Source organism: Ailuropoda melanoleuca, chromosome 1 (assembly GCF_002007445.2).
Source record: "Ailuropoda melanoleuca isolate Jingjing chromosome 1, ASM200744v2, whole genome shotgun sequence".
NCBI classification, from domain to species: domain Eukaryota; kingdom Metazoa; phylum Chordata; class Mammalia; order Carnivora; family Ursidae; genus Ailuropoda; species Ailuropoda melanoleuca.
In genome coordinates this window covers 108406946-108422883 of record NC_048218.1, presented here as the reverse complement: position 1 = coordinate 108422883, position 15938 = coordinate 108406946, and the positions used below count along the sequence as shown (strand labels likewise).

Here is a 15938-nt window from a genome sequence, read left to right as displayed (position 1 = left end):
CATGCTTCCTTTTCTACTGTGCTTATCGTGATGAATTATAATTATAGTTATTTGTCTATCTCCTCGCCCATCTCCATGAGACTGTTGATCCTTGGGGCTTGCAATAGTGTCTTATTCAGCTAGGTGTTCACAATGCCCAGCACATACCAGGCATGGTGAAGATACTCTACAAATGTCAACTGGGTGGTCGTAGCACCGGCAAGAGCTTCCAGCGACCCTAGTAAAACTCTTACCTAGCTGGCAGGGACAGAGACTCTAGTGAAATAGAAAGCTGAGGGGTGCCTGGATGGCTCAGTCGGTTAAGCATCCAGCTCTTGGTTTCAGCTCAGGTCGTGATCTCGGGGTCCTGAGATCAGTCCCAGCGTCAGGCTCCATGCTCAGCGGGGAGCCTGCTTGAGATTCTCTCTCTGTCCCTCTGTCCCTGCCCCTCTCCCTGCACGTGGGTGCTCGTGTGCACATGCTCTCTCTCTGTCTCTCAAAAAAAAGAAAGAAAAAAAAAAAGAAAGGAATCTCCAATACATTCCTGAAATTTTGTTTTTTAAAAGTCACAAGAATTTGTTGTGATTCTGTGCCTAGGTGTGCATACTTAGGTAATGTCATGCAATGATGATGATAGTTCTTTAACAAAACATACTGTTTTCCCTCAGCTTGGAGCAACTCTTTTATGCCCACTCCAAGCCAGCCACTTCCAAATACCCAAACTTCCTCAAACCCCGTACTATATAATAATGGTTTATTTATTGAACTGACTTCTCTCACTAAACTGCAAATCCATGAAGAGAGGGCATCAGTATATTTATCACTGTATCCTCGGTTTTACAGGATGCCTAGTGCAAAATCCATGCTCCATAGTTTTTTGAATGAGTGAATGAATGATGGAATGAATGAATGAGGTGAGCTATGCGTGCTGGCTTAGCTAGGGATCTTGAAGAAAAGGGTAACTAAAATTTACCCAGTAGAGCTTCAGTAAGTAGATCCAGCTCCTTTGAAAGTTAGTAGAGCGAGGCAGGTGAACAAGATGAATTTGGCAAGGCTGTCGAAGCTCGTAAGAGAGAAGACATTAAGACTGTAGATTATTGTAGCAAACCCTGAAAGCATTTTCCCTGCTGACTTTTATATACTTAAATGAGAGCTATTCTTACAATGATTTTAATGATTCATTTGTGTTGCATCACATACCTTGGTAGGCAGGAATATTTTTACTGTTTTACTCATCAGAGTGTTTTCCCAAAGCAGCTTTTGGAGAGTAACAGAATAGCTTAGATGGTGTGATCCTCAGTCCGTCACTGCTCCGTGGTGATACTGCTGGAAGGGGAAAGTTCTACCATTACGTCCCACAGAAGACAGTCTGCCTTTCATTTGGCAAAAATCATTTCAGACTGGAAGGGTAGGGACTGGCAATGCAGAGAAATCATACTGGAAGGTGCAGATCAGAAAAATGTGCTCCTACCATTTTTTGCCTGAAGGGCAAAAATTAAAAAGATTTCTGATAAATGATATTATAAATATTTATAATGTTACAACAAGATACAGGGAAAGAGGCCCTCTCATACCCTATGTGGAGCAGACTGTAGATTGGTACAGGCTTTTCATGGAGACCAACTTTGAAAATATAAAGATTTTATCTTCTGTCATCCAGCAATCCACTGTAAGAATCCATCCTACCTATACACCCACGTAAGATCGCTTCGTATGTGTGTAACAATAGTGTTGCAACTTTTTTTTAAGGGTAGTCTTGTGACTTTGTGATGTAAATGTAAGGAGTTCTGTACATACATGTTGGGCCAAAGATAAGAGCCTTAGAAGTCCTATTAAGAAGTGTGGGCTTTTGCCTGAGGGCTATGGGGAGCCCATAAGGAGTTTTAGAGAGCATAATTTATAGAAAGAGGAGTCACCTTCTAGACAGCTTTAGTGCTTATATCCAAGAGAAGTATCATTGACATCCCCAAATTGTTGACTATGTTGAAAACCTCGACTGAAACCTACCAAACAGGCATCCAAAGGAATGCCACTTGTAATACACAGCTACACTTCTTAAAATCCTTTCCCTCTGTATCTTTCTCATATCTCAACTCACAGGGGCATAATACCTCCACGCTTTCCCTCGCTTTCTCACACAACTCCCCCATAGTCTTCGACATTCATTCTACAATTAAAAATTCCAAATGTGGGGGCGCCTGGGTGGCTCAGTTGGTTAAGTGTCTGGCTCTTGACTTCGGCTCAGGTCATGACCTCGGAGTCCTGGGACTGATAAGTCTGCTTATCTCCCTCTGCCCTTCTCCCCCACCCCCTCTCGCCCTCTCCCTCTCAAATAAATCTTCTTTAAAAATTCCAAATGTGTATGAGGCTTGTTTTTTACTTTTAAAATATTCATTTTTACTTTACACACATCTATTCAGTTTTATATGATTCCACATATAATCACTATTATTTATTAGAGCAGTGATTTCTTTCTTCCCCTTGGTCTTTGTTCTGTATTTTCACCCTCTGCATTAGTTTTCTATTGTGTAAGAAATGATCACAAACTCAGGGGCTTAAAATAACACCCACTATTATCTTCCAGTTTCCTTGGGTCGGGAGGCTGGGCATGGCTTAGGATCCTCGGCTCAGGCTCTGAGAAGGCTGCAGTCAAGGTGTCTTTGGGGTTCACAGTCTCATCTGAGACTCAGGGCCCCCTCAAGCCCGTGTGATTGCTGGCAGAGCTCCCTTCCTCTGGCTTGGAACTGGTGACCAGCTTCTACCAGACCGGCAGGAGAAGGAGTCCCTGCTGCTTCTCACTTCTGTGATCTCAGGGAAGCCCGAAGCCCTCTTTTAGAGTTTGCTTGATTAAATCAGGCTCATCCAGGATAATATCCTTTTTGATGAACTCAAAGTCAAACCTAATTACACCTTCAAAAATCCCTTCGCTTTGGCACATAGCATAATCATGGGAGTGATATCCCGTCAGATTCGTAGGACTGCCCACACTCAAGGGGAGGGGATTATACAGGGGAAAAGTCATTACAGCCAAACACACCTGTCACCAACCTCAACCTATTTCCTATTGCTGCTGTAATGTATTGCCACAAATGTAGTGGCTTAAAACAGAATTTTTTTCTCTTACAGTTCTAGAGGCCAGAGGTCAAAATGAGTCTTACATGGCTAAAGTCAAGGGATGAGCAGAGCTGATTCCTTTTGGAGGGTCCAGCAGAGAATCTTATTCCTTGCATTGTCCAGCTTTTGATAGCTGCCAAATTTCCCTGGCTTGTGGCTGCATCACTCCAATGTCATTGCCAATGCAAATGTCTTTTCCTCCTCTACCCCTCTGATTTCCCGCCTCCCTCTTATAAGGACTCCTGTGGTGACATTGGGTGATATTGTGGTGATAATCTAGGTGATAATTTTCCCACCTTGAGGTCCATAATTTAATCACAGCTGTGAAGTTCCTTTTGCCATGTAAGGTAATATTCACAGGTTCTGAGGATTAGGGCACAGACATCATCGGGGGCCAGTAGCCTACCATACCTCCCCTCTAAACCATACTTATAATCCATGTTTAATGTCTTATATTATGTCTAGTTTTCCAAACATACATATACTGGAAGATTTGGGTTCTTTTTTAATGAAAATTATCTGTTATATACACTTTTCTTCATTTTTCTTTTCTCAACGAAACCTCATGAAAGTCCCTACACGTTATCTGATTTAGCTCTAATTTATTTTCTTTTCAAATTTTCAGCATAACTTCCCGTGTAACGGTTATTCTATCAATTATTCAACCATTGTTTTATTGATAGTTACTCCTTTTGTTTCCAGTTGTGTTTTAATTGTTTCTGTTTTTGTCATGCACACAATCTGCAATAAACATCCTTTTACCTCGATATCCTCCTAGCCTGGTTCTGTCATTGCCTAAGATAGGTCCCCAGGAGTGGAAGTACTAAATAAAGCAAAAACTATTTGTATTTATTATTTCAGTGTATGTTGCCAGATTAATTTCCTGAAGAGTCTGTGACAACTCACATTTTTACCACCAGTGTTTGAGTATCCGTTCCACTTCATCCCTGACAGTACGTATGATTAGTCTAATTTTTAGTGGTTGCTCGTCCAACGAGTTACTTTAATTTAAATTTCCATACTTGAGTAGTATATTAACATCTTTCCATTTGTTTTGTATGTTGGTAATTTGGATTTGCTCTTCTATGAATTGACTCTTCTTAACATTTTTCCACCAGGTTGTTTATTTCTTGGCAACTTGTAAGAGATCTGCGAATATTATCGTATTAGCTAAGGTGATACCAGTTGCTGCAGCAAACACTCAAATAGTGGTTTAACACAAGAGGGATTTATTGGCAATGGATGGAGCACTCTGCTCTACACAGTCATTCAGAGATCCAGGCTGCGGAGGGCTCTGCCATCTCCAACCGTGGTTTCCAAGGTCACCTTGGCTATCTTGCCAGGACACAGGGGAGGAGAGAAAGGCTCACACATGGGAGGCTAGGCCTGGAGGAGTGCTCTCACTTTGGCTCGTATCTCGCTGGCTAGCACCTAGGCACTTGGCCATACCCTATAGGAAGATTGAAAAATGCAGTGTGTATGGAAGCCTATGAGGCAGAGTGGGGAATAAGGGATAGGTTACAAAGGGGCACCAAGAAACCTTTGGGAATGACAAATATTTCTTTACCTAGATTATGGCGATGGTTTCACAGGTCTTATACATAAGACTCATTAAATTGTACATTATAAATAAGTGTGGTTTATTATACCTCAATTGTACCTCAATAAATAAAGCTGTAAAAATATATTAAAAATAGATTTTTAAATATAAAAATATAAAAAAATTCTTCACGCCATCCCTTGAAGAAAAGAAACCAGTTTGATGAACCTAGCCAGTCTCTCTTAAAGAGAATATTTTTCTACATTTGCCATTTTTTACTCAAAGAGATCTGTTGGGGTGGGGCAAGTGTCTGTTATCAGGCATGATCAAGAAGGACTCCCTTACCCCTAGATTATACTTTCAATTGCTTAGATTTTCTTGCAAGATTCTTAAGACTAATACTCGACTTTATTCTCTTTTTGTTGCTGGCCTGATAAATTTTCTGTTCAGCCCAATTTATTTTCCTGTGTTAATTTGGAAATTTTGATATTCATTTATATCCTGTTAACCGACACCTTCTCTACTCCTATACTCATGATAAGACATTTTCTCTAGTATCTGAAAACAAGCTAGCAATTATCCCCACAGGATAAATTCTAAAATAGTTCTGAACGCACATGTTTCCTCCTCTCCCCTCTGGCTTCCCCAGATGAGACCTTGGCAGTGCTAGTACTCCCCTCACCACCCAGTGTCCAGGACTTGCTGAGCTCATTCAGTACTTTCAGTTACAATAATAACATGGCCTTTGCAGCATGCTGCTTCTGTTCTAAACCCTCTCGTTTCACACTCCTACTACATATTCCCAGAGAGTGTTTCATTATGTTAATAGCCAATATTTATTGAATACTTACTATGTGCCAGGCACAGTCTAAGAAGTTTACATGTATTAGATCACTTAATTTTTACAACTCTATGAGGCAGGTACTATCATTATCCCTACTTTACAGATGAAGAAATTGAAGCATAGAGAAGTTAAAGAATAATTTCACACAGCCAGAAAGAGGTAGAGCCAAGGATTCAAACCCAAAAGGTCAACTTGAGAGTTTATGCCTGTGGTCCAGGCACCAGCAGCATGGGCGCCACCTGGGAATTGGTTAGAAAGACAGATGGGATAGGCTGGGGTTGGGTAGTAAGGAGGGCATGTATTGCATGGTGCACTGGGTGTTATACGCAAGTAATGAATCAGGAACTTTACATAAAAAACTAGGGATGTACTGTATGGTGACTAACATAATATAATAAAAAAAATTATTAAAAAAAGAAAAGAAAGACAGAATCTCTGATCTCTACCCCAGACCTGCTGAGCTGGAATCTGCATTTTAACAAGATCCTCGGGTGATTTACAATAAAGTTGAGAATAAGTGCTGCTCTTTGCCATAGTGGGGGTTTGTGAATTACGTGAGACTAAATGCTCTGAATTCTGTTGTCCGTAACACCCTTGCCCACCTAGTCAGGTGAATGAGAACTTGGTGAGATAGGATTCTTGGGCTGCTGTTTTTCCTCCTAGTTGTCTACATGGTCAGTGAGAAGTACTATGAGAGTCTTACTCTTATCTTTTATAGATAACTTTTATTGTCTGTTCTAGAAGCACATAAGATTTTTTATTTACTCCTCAGGATTCAGGAATTTTAGCAGGATATGCCTAAATGTGTATGTTTTCTCATCAATCATTCCTGGAACTTGGTGAGTCCTTTCAATTTGCAGACTCAGATTTTCACTCAGTGCAGGGAAATGGTCTTCTGATTTGTTTAATTATTGCCACTCCTCCATCTGTTCCTTTAGCTCCTCTGGAACACCTGTTATTATTATTTGCTGGTTAGGTACCCTTGATGCACCCTCCAAGTCTCTCACCTTTTCCCTAATGATTTCTCTGTCTCTAATTTTTGCTCTGTGTTTTGAGATGACTCTTCAATTTGATTTACCAGACCATCAGTAACTCTCCTTCAATTTGTCTAGCAAAGTGTTTAGATGGGAAATCATGTTTTTAGCCCTAGAAAGTCTGTGTGTGTGTCTGCGAGTGTGTGTGTGTGAGTGCGTGTGTTCATATTCACACACGCGATTTCTTGCATCTCTTTAAGTGCTCTTTCTTTGGTCAATTTTCCAGCTGTCTCTTCCAGAAGTTTGACTTTACTGGATGCGTGTTCTGGTTGACCTGAGTGGCATTCCTCTCTCTGACTGCTAGACCACCTTGGAGGTGTGTTTGTTGCTCTTGTCTACTCCCTGCAGCTCATGTCTCATTGCTGGAGTGATCTTCAAGGCAGCATCCCTGCAAGTGGTGGAAGATAAAGCAGTCTTTTCTCCCATGAGGCTACAGTATTGAAGGCCCTTCGTGGGTCACCTGGAGGAAGCTGGCTTGCTTCCCAGAGTCCTGCACTCTCCCAGCCTCCAGAGCAAGGAGGACTTTGCCTACTGGGTCAATTTCCTCTAGGTCTCTTGGGAACCAAGGAAATGTAACACACTTATGTAGGACTGAAGTCATTGCCCCCAAGGGCCATAGATCTCTGAGGCCAAAGATTTCACAGGATTCCTTGCTTTGCACAAAGTTCCCAGGGAGAGGGACTGTGGGCAGAAAGGATTCTCCAGCTGGCTTCTCCAGTCCACAAAATACAAAATTCTTTTTGCTGGAATTTTTACAGAGTCTACAGCCTCATAAAGCTATTTGTCTCAGGAGAGGCAGACAGATTGCAGCTAGGAGTAGAGAAGAAAGGAGCCATGTCCTCTTCCTTCAGCTTCTCATAATCCCCTCTACGCTCATCTTTGCCATGTTGTTCATGGCAAAAATACTCAAAATAACCTACCAAAAGGAGGATGCCTACATAGATTACAGTACATCCATACATAAAATGCTATACATTCTCTAAAATGAATATACAAAATAATGTTCATAATGCATAGTGGAAAGGGAAAAAAGAAGCTTCAGAACATAATGAATTCAATGATCCCATTTTAGAAATACTCCATATGTACGTATATACACTAAGGCTTTATGATAGCAGGTAACAAAAACTAGTTTTGTTTAGCTTGAACAAAAGATACAATAAAATTGTTTTTTTGGACGAGTACTGAGATAGCTAATGAATTGGTGGTAAATGTTGGACCATCAAGATTCAGGAATGGGAAAGAAATGAACCAGGACAACATCTCGTCCTCAGTATACAGATCTCTTTAGAGACCTACCTACCATTGAAGTAGCCCAGCTCCCAGCACCCAGTTCCCAGTCTCCCTGATATTCTATGGGACAGAGATAATGTCACTGTCATGGCTTCGTTCACATATCCATTGTTGGTTCAATTAGCTGTGTCCAAGAAGGGTAGAAAATGTGTAGAATATTCCACAAACCTACCTTTCCATGTCTTGAGTCATTCTCAAAGAAAAGAATGCTATTAGAGGCCTAACAATCACCACACAAGGATTCCAAAATGTTTTATAAACACACACATACATGCATCTAAATATGTATCAAACTGTTACTTCTAAAAGGTTGGAATGGATATGTGGAAAGGATGAGAGGGGCAGACTTCTTCTCTTTTTGCTTAAAATACTTTAATATTCTTAAAAGTTTTACAGTGAACATTATTTTTTTAAAGATTTATTTATTCATTAGAGAGTGGTGGGAAGGGAAGGGCAGAGGGAGAGGAGACAGAGAATCTCAAGCAGACTTCCCACTGAGCACAGAGCCCAACACAGGGCTTGATCTCATGACCCTGAGGTCATGACCCAAGCCAAAACTAAGAGTCAGACACCTAACCGATTGAGCCACCCAGGCACCTAACAGTGAACATTATTAAATAAAATAGAAAAAAGGAAGAGGGAAGGAAGGCAAGAAGGCAGGTAGGCTCTCTACATGGCTTAGGTTTCTCATAGCTTTAAGGCTGGTTTCAAGAGATGGGAAGTGGAATCAGCTGTTCTTTCTAAAGCCCAGGTTTAAAAGTTTCAGAAAGTCATTTCTACTGTATTCATGGGTTAAAGTTAGTGAAAAAGGCAGCCTAGATTCAAGGGGAAGGCAAATGATTTCTACCCCTTGATGTGAGAAGCAGCATACACATGTATGAGGGGAAGAGTTAGGGGCGGCCATATTTGTGGAATAGCCACCACACCCGTACAAGGCAGTGAGACTCTGTAGACATTTCCATAAGTACTCTACATTGGTGATGTCACAGTTTTGGTTTCAATTCATTGTAAAAGTGCCTTGCTTCCTTATGTTCTAGAAAATATCCCACACATTCAGATTATCAGCTATCAAATACTTCTCAACAAATCTTAAAAAATTTTTTTGATTTATTTTCTTAATTACACAAATTATAAACATTTTGATGTAAGAACTTTTGAATAGAATGAATAATGCTGAATAAAAGGTGAGAGATCCTTTTAGCATCCATTTTCTCCTTATCCTATTATTTATCCCATAATCTACCACTGGATCTTAGAAAAAAACACAAATACCGTTTTCCCCCATTTACATTACATGCAGTTTCCCCTATTGTTAACATCTTAGATTAAAATAGTACATTTGTTATAATTAATGAACCAATATTAATGTGTTACTTTCAATTGAAGTCTGTGGTTTACTCTGCTTTCCTTACTTTTTATGTAAGTTCTTCCTGTTCTAGAATCCCTTCCAGGATACTGCATTCTATTTAGGTGCTATGCCTCCTTTGGCTCCTCTGGACCATGACAATTTCTCAGACTTTCTTTGATTTTGATGATCTTGACAACTTTTTTGGGTAAGGTTTTGTAAGATGCTCTGTACTGGGATTTGTCCAATATTTTTCTCATGATTATATTGGGTATGGGTTTTAAGGAGGAAAGCCAGAGAAGTAAAAGCCATTTTCCTTAAGTTGCAAACGTGTACCTACAGTATAAACATGACCGTCGTTATTGATGTTGACCTTGATCACCTGGCCAAGGTAGTGCTTGTCAGGTTTCTCCACTGTAAAGTGACTCTTCTCCCGCCTCCCTTTCCATACTGTGTCCTTTGGAAGGAAGCTACTCTGTATTTATACCAGTATTGCCTACGCTTAGGAGAGGGGAGTTATGTTCCACCTCCTAGATAGCAGAGTGTTACATAAATAATTCGGAATTCTTCTGCATAAGAGATTTGTCTCTTCTCTCCCTTTATTTATTTATTAAATCATTTATTTATATCAGTATGGAGTCATGGATATTTATTTTGTACTTTGGGCTCTAATCCAATACTACTTTATTTGCTCAAATTGTTCTGGCTTTGCCCATTGGGAGCTCTTGTCATTGGCTCCTGTATTCCTTTGAAATGCCCCCAACAATGGTTCTGTTTTGTTTCTTTGAGTACTTCCTTACTTTTTGGCACTTCAGGATGCTCCAGGCTCATTTTACATATTTCCTGTCCCAGTCTTAGAATTACCCATTTCTCTCAGTAGCCCTGGTTCCTTTTATTGTAGAATGGTGTTAGAAACAAAGATTTTGATGGTGAGTATTCTTTTTGAAAGTGCAAAGGAAGATTCCCCTGCTCAATTTGGTTTATCCCAGGCTGAGCCAACACCGCTGACCAATGTCAGTTAGCTGACCCTCAGTCACCTGGCTTCTTACACATATAAAATTTATAGGAGCTTCTCCTCTCCCTTTCTTCCCATAAAATTTATATTTTTAAAACTTCTATTTGAAGAAAAGTTATTTTAAAGGTTTAGGAGGTTACCTGAGTATAGTGAATTAATGTGTAACTTTTGAGGAAACTTAAGGCAACAGGAAGAAAATTGGGCATTACAGAAACCATTTACATTTTCTGTCAAATATATCATCAAATTGCTTCAGATTTCCTATAGAAAGCAGATATAAATCCATCCTACACTGCTCCTGTGATTGTGTGGGGGCAGTTTGACCTCATTAACATACAGATCCCTAGAATTATTCAGTTTATAACACCTAAAAATGTTATGTTGAAAGTTAACCTGTTAAAACGGAATCAAGCAGTAAAAGGCCTAAAGAATAGTTCTTTTTTTTTATTTCTTTATTTTTTTTGTTTGTTTTTTTATTTTTATTTTAATGTTTTTTTTATTATGTTAGTCGCCATACAGTACATCCCTGGTTTCTGATGGAAAGTTCGATGATTCATTAGTTGCGTATAACACCCAGGGCACCATGCAATACATGCCCTCCTTACTACCCATCACCAGTCTATCCCATTCCCCCACCCCCCTCCCCTCTGAAGGTCTCAGTTTGTTTCTCATAGTCCATAGTCTCTCATGCTTCATTCCCCCTTCTGATTACCCCCCTTTCTTTATCCTTCTTCCCCTACCGATCTTCCTAGTTCTTATATTCCATAGATGAGAGAAACCATATGATAATTGTCTTTTTCTGCTTGACTTATTTCACTTAGCATTATCTCCTCCAGTGCCATCCATGTTGCAGCAAATGTTGAGAACTCGTCCTTTCTGATAGCTGAGTAATATTCCCTTGTATATATGGACCACAACTTCTTAATCCAGTCATCTGTTGAAGGGCATCTCGGTTCCTTCCACGATTTGGCTATTGTGGACAATGCTGCTATGAACATTGGGGTGCATATGGCCCTTCTCTTCACTACGTCTGTATCTTTGGGGTAAATACCCAGTAGTGCAATGGCTGGGTCATAGGGTAGCTCAATTTTTAACTTTTTAAGGATAGTTCTTAAAACTATGAGAGATCCAACATTAGATTAGAAATATAAGTTCTAGAGGTGCCCGGCTGGCTCAGTCAGTGGAGCATGTGACTCTTGATCTCAGGGTTAAGAGTTTGAGCCCCATGTTGGGTGTAGAGACTACTTAAAAATAAAATCTTCTTTTTTTAAGATTTTATTGATTTATTTTTTTGGAGGAGAGAGAGAGAGAATGAGCAGGGGGAAAGGACAGAGGCAAGGGAGAAGCAGACTCCCTGCTGAACAGGGAGCCCGACATGGGGCTGGATCTCAAGACCCTGGGATCATGACTTGAACTGAAGACAGACACTAAACTGACTGTGCCACCCACCCAGGGGCTGCAAAAATAAAATCTCTAAAAAGAAAGAAAAATAAAAGAAATATAAGTTCTATTGCAGTGGCCTGCGCCTATCATGGTGTATGCCATGGTATCTTGCCATCTAACATATCACAGGGTGCAGAGAAGCAGATGGGACTTTTCCTATGAAACCTCTGCACACTTGTCATTTCTATGTCAATCACCATAACCTCCTCCTTTTGCTCCAATCAGGCAAACAGCTTTAGCTCTCTTTCCACCTGACCAGGCCCCTGTCACTTTCTCATTTTTCCACCAGTCCCTCTCATGTTATTGTCGAGTTGGTAGAGCGATCTTGCTTATGATTTGGCAAACAGTCTCTTTTCCTTATTTTGACATGCTCTCAGTTTCTACTTCCTTCATTGAATTTAAGCAAATGAAAGACATTTAGGAGATATGTTCCCAGCAAGAATCTCCCATATTTTTCCTTGATTCAAATTATAGAAGAAAGAAGCACAAAATGAAAATAGTATATCCTACCTTCAGTGAAAACTGGTTCTCTTTCTTATCAGAATTTATGCAGGTGGAATCGTGCATAAAGGAAATAAATGGGCTGTATTTAACATGAGTGGAACTAGATTTGAATCCTGACCAAACCACTGGCTGACTGTGTGACCTTGGGCATATTACACACCTCTCTGAAGCTAATTTTTCTTATCTATAAAATTGGAATAATAGCATCCTATCTCACAGGTGGCTGCAAAGTTGATTATTTAAGTCATATAATAAATGCTAGTTCCTTCCCCCCTTTTCCTTTCTAAGAAATTCTGTGTGGGGGAAAATGTCTCACAACTTCCCCAATCTTTGGTATGACTCTACAGCCAAGTATTTCTAGTCTGTAGCAGGAGTCACAAAAAGATAAAAAGCATCTGTTTTATGGCCGAGGAAACTTTGATCCCCAGGCTGCAGTAACTCGACTGAAGTCAAGACATCCTAGAAGACTGGGATGCTATTCCGGAAGTCTTCCTGTTCATTCACAGACTGTTTACTGAAAACCTGTCATGCAGCACATACCATGCTAGGCACCAAAAATATAAAACTGGAAAAGGTATAGGCTTCAGAATCTTCTAAGAGAGAGGAACACAGACAACAAACCATATTATGATGTGCTGTGTGCTAATATCCCTCCCATGGAGGAAATTTAAGAGCCCAGGGCTGCATCTGTACCAGAATATGAATGTGAAAATCAATTGAAATAGGCTGCAGAATGCTTCAGGTTGAATCACAATGGAAGGGAAGTGACTTTTTTACAGTTTTCCCTCACCCTAAAGCCTCATCCATTCATCTACTCTTTCATCCAACAGGCATTTATAGAAGACCCACTCTGTGTATGATGTCATGCATAGAACCAAGGATGTAGAGATGAATACAATCAGATTGTTCCCTCAAAACTCAGGAATCGAAGAAATGTAAGTTGATAGCTTTCTAGCCCTTTGACATGTATACATTTTAAAGAAATCATAGGAGTGGGGCACCAGGGTGGCTCAGTTGGTTAAGTGTCCAACTCCTGATTTCAGCTCAGGTCATGATCTCAGGGTCCTGAGATCAAGGCCCATGTGGGGCTCTGCACTCAGTGTGGAGCCTGCTTGAGATTCTCTCTCTCTCCTGTCTCTCCTTCTGCTTCTCCCTCTGCTCTTCTTCTCTCTCTCAAAAAAAAAGAAAGAAAGAAAGAAAGAAATCTTCAGAGTAATCTAAGCTTAAATGTGATGTGTTAATGCAGGTACTTAAAATAAATATGACAATGAGAACTTTATTGTTCAAATATATATCTTCAATTTAGAGGGCTTTCCGCCTTTGAAATGCAGGAAGGAAAGGTGATTCTTACAATTTGGTCAAGCTTCATATTTACTCTTTGGCTATCATGAGTAAGGAGTCTGAATTGTCATGGTCGAGAATTGATTTCTAATGCACGTCAACATCATTGCAGTTGATTTTCAAATCTCAAATCTTTTCTCTGACCCCGAAATAGAAATGGTAAAGTTGACATACATACATATGTGTATATATATATGTGAGAGTGTGTGTGTGTGCGTGTGTGTGTGTGTAATACAGGTTGTATTTTACATATATAAATAATTTTTTCACCAAGTCATACTAACTCAATTAGTTCACCACTGTTAAAATGCATTTGCCAAGTTATCAAGTTGATGTTGCAACAAAATCGATATCTATTAATGGAGTTTTTTGTTTGTTTTTCCTTGCATCTTCTAAACGTTTTCTCTTAAAATAAGCCAACTTCCCAAATGCTAGGGTGTTAGTGTCAGCACATAACAGAACTGATGGGCTAATCAATTTTTTGCTTTTTAACATTATCTGCAAGGCCTAGATAAACATTATTTATTCATTTTTATTTGGAACCAGCTTCATGGGACTTTACTGAAGGGATGCAAGATACTATTTCATTTCTATAAATATCTGCTGGTAGTGGGTATAGCATATAGGACAAAAGTGCTGCTTTCAAAGATTTAAAATGACCTCAATTACAATACTTTAAAGAAAGAAAGTGGAGAGAATAATAATATCCTATTGATGCCTTTCTTCCAAAACTTGTTAAGGTCTTTCTTCCCTAAAACATCTCCAGTCTAGCATTGAGTCGGAAAGAAGAAGCCCATGTTCTTTCTCATAAATTCCCTTTTGCGATATCAAGAGGTCTGTGATGGATGGTAAAATTGTGAAAACAATTTGTGATAGAAAAAAAAAACTCCTTTTTAGAGCACAATGTCTCCGTATAGTATTTCTGTAGCCTAATCTGAAATTATCCATTCAAGTCAAGATGCCTCTCTACCATAAGAGAATATCACAGCACATTCTAAGCATGGATTTTAGACCATCCAATTTTGATATAGGAAGTGGTGTTTGTTAGAAATAATGTCTTTTCCAGGGAAGGTTGATCACAGGAAAATCTTTCTTAAGTAAACGCTCCGGGGAATGGCAAAAATCAATTGCCTTGTAAAAAAGGTCTTTCCCTAAAGGTCAAATCCACTTTCACTATAAAGTGCAGGGAGTTATTTATATAGAGCAGCTCAAAAGTAGTGAGGTATGCCATAGCTCTTTTTTCCCCCTTTAATTTATAAAGACAAAGTTGCATGTGAAACCCATCCCTCTTTTTTTTTTTTTTCAAGATTTTATTTTTAAGTAATCTCTACACACAGTGTGGGGCTTGAACTCATGACCCTGAGATCAAGAGTCACATGCTGCACTGACTGAACCAGTCAGGCACCCCTGAAATCTAACCCGCCTGAGGCTTATATGTAAATGCAAAACAATAAAAGTGCTTTCAGATCAAACTCCATCAGAGATGCTAGCACCACTGAAATGGAAGCACGAGTTACGTCTCTCTTAACATACTAATCTCTCAACATACTCCGTCCATCTCAATGCACTATAATACTATAGTACTTCCTGTTGTTAAAGAAAAGAGAAACGCTGTGACGTTACTCATATTGTTGTCCCTCCTTTCTTCTTGCCTCTTGAACTCTCTTCTTACTTCGGTTTCTAGCTCACATGCATTCCATTGAATATCTGGAGTAGATCAGAAAATATCTCAGAGGATTGCAAGAAAAGGAAATACTTCATTGGGGTGTAGGCATCTTGAAGTATTCCACGAACCGTAACTGTTATCGTAATCCTTCCCTTCATATTAGGGTAACAGAATAAGAGTTAAAGTAGAATAAAGTTGGCATCCTTCTGTGCCAGTTAACAGCATTTGGAAAGATTCATGCCTTACCCAGCAAGGCCTCCTACTCTGATTACTTATAAACCTATCTTTGAAGAGAAACTGCTGCCACAGATCATATGGTCTTCACAGCTTTGATTTTTTGGCTCTAAAACCAACAAGATGTTTTTTCTCATACTGAACTATCTCATCACGCATCATAGCAAGCCAGTGTGATACACTTGCTACTATGCTTTTATGATGTGAGCATGCGGGGGCCATATTTTAATTCTACTCTCAGAGCCCTCCCACTTCTGAAACAATTAAAAGAGAGCAATTGCTTGGTGACTTTCTATTTCTTTCAAATTTTCAGATAGTGTGAGGTGCCTGGCTGGCTCAGTTGGAAGAGCATGTGACTCTTGATCTCGTGGTCGTGAGTTCAAGCCTCATGCTGGGTATAGAGATTACTAATAAAAATAAATAAACTCAAATAATCAGATGTTATATTGGAATTCAAGTCAACCAACACACATGCTCTGTGCCAGGTGTTCACAGGGAGCCCTCTGAGCAGAGTGCAAGAGCTTTCCCACCCCGGGCCTGGGCCTCTATCCCTCTTTCAAAGCCCCATTCCTATTGCCCAGCCTTG

The 15938-nt window shown here is 39.8% G+C and overlaps 1 non-coding gene across 1 annotated transcript; it reads left to right on the top strand.

Moving 5' to 3' along the window:
* Positions 1-15677: 15677 nt before the first annotated feature.
* TRNAK-CUU lies at positions 15678-15750 on the top strand. Its single transcript has one exon. It is a non-coding gene; the product is annotated as a tRNA-Lys (tRNA).
* Positions 15751-15938: the final 188 nt, after the last annotated feature.